At 44.5% G+C, this 1,224-nt stretch overlaps 1 long non-coding RNA gene across 1 annotated transcript; it reads right to left on the bottom strand.

Moving 5' to 3' along the window:
* Positions 1–83: 83 nt before the first annotated feature.
* LOC121939708 lies at positions 84–1,138 on the bottom strand. Its single transcript, XR_006105514.1, has 3 exons — positions 600–1,138; positions 249–346; positions 84–169 (listed from the first exon to the last, which is right to left on the bottom strand). It is a non-coding gene; the product is annotated as an uncharacterized LOC121939708 (long non-coding RNA).
* Between the last annotated feature and the right edge of the window lie 86 nt (positions 1,139–1,224).

Raw genomic sequence — 1,224 nt, 5'->3', positions numbered from 1 at the left:
AAAGTGAAAACTAAGACAGAAGAAATAAGATAAAAAAAATAATATTTATGCAGGTTTGTGTAGTTCGTGAGCTCACCACTCTGAAGACGGACGCCCTCACTGGGTTGTGTGTGAACGCCTGTCGACTCTTCTGCAGGTAGATCCTCCACAGCTGACACAAAACATCATCCTGAAAACGAAAACTTTTAAAATCGGCCGATCACCTCGCCGCGCTCAACCCCTGCAGATTTCACCGAAAACATACCGACCTTAAAACTCGGATTGACTCCCAGTCTGAGCAGAGCGTCGGCCTGCTGCTTCAGGATGAACTGGAAACCCTCGCAGATCACCCACTGACGGCCGCGCTCTGAAACAGTCGTCAGAAAATTAGTAAAACTCGGAATAAAGAAATAAATAAAGCTTTTATAGGAGGTGAAAAGATCTGCAAATTAATCAATGAGGAAAGAAATGATTCGTTGCCGCTCGACACATTTTCATCACCTGACTTAAACAAAGATATTTGTTGTATCTTTAATAATAAGGCTTCATCTTTCTGTTTAAACAGGTCAGCGGTCAAACTGTGTCGGAGGTCGACTCGTTAAATGTTTGGGGTCACAGACCGGCTCTCTTGGTTCGGGGTCCTCGGCCCATGGTGGAGACCCTGCTGTGTCCCGGAGTGATGTTGGGATCCACCACCTCTCTGGTTCTCTGAGGACGTTTGGACAGGTTAGAGACACAGAGACAGACAGACAGACAAACAAACAAACAGGAAACTCCAGATGAAGTGGTGCGGAGAGGCGGCGCTGCCACCTGCTGACAGACGACACAAACTGCAGAAACTCTCCACAAACAGATAAAGTGACCCAGACTGACGCAGTTTTCTGGAGCTGCATTCAGACGCCTTTTACAAGCTGTTTAACCCTTTGAAACCCGAGCAGACTGGTCTGATTTCTCTTGAAAACATGGAGGAAAAAGGCAGCAGTTTTGCAAGCAATGTCCCGCAAATTTCAAAAACTTAGTGAAAGGTGACAAGAAAAAGACCAAAATTAAAAAAAACAAAAAAAAACAAGGAAAAATGTCCAGAAAACTTTATTTCAGCAATATCACATGAGAGGGAGCGATGCGCTCGTATATCATCACTCACACACACATCAATCCCTAAATAATAATAATAAATAATAAATATACATATACAGCTGTCTGTCAGCAGGTGGCAGCGCCGCCTCTCCGCACCACTTCATCTGG

The sequence above is a fragment of the Plectropomus leopardus genome, unplaced genomic scaffold (genome assembly GCF_008729295.1).
Source record: "Plectropomus leopardus isolate mb unplaced genomic scaffold, YSFRI_Pleo_2.0 unplaced_scaffold5700, whole genome shotgun sequence".
In the NCBI taxonomy this organism is placed as follows: domain Eukaryota; kingdom Metazoa; phylum Chordata; class Actinopteri; order Perciformes; family Serranidae; genus Plectropomus; species Plectropomus leopardus.
Note: the sequence above shows the minus strand (reverse complement) of the source record. Positions and strands in the feature narration are given on the sequence as shown.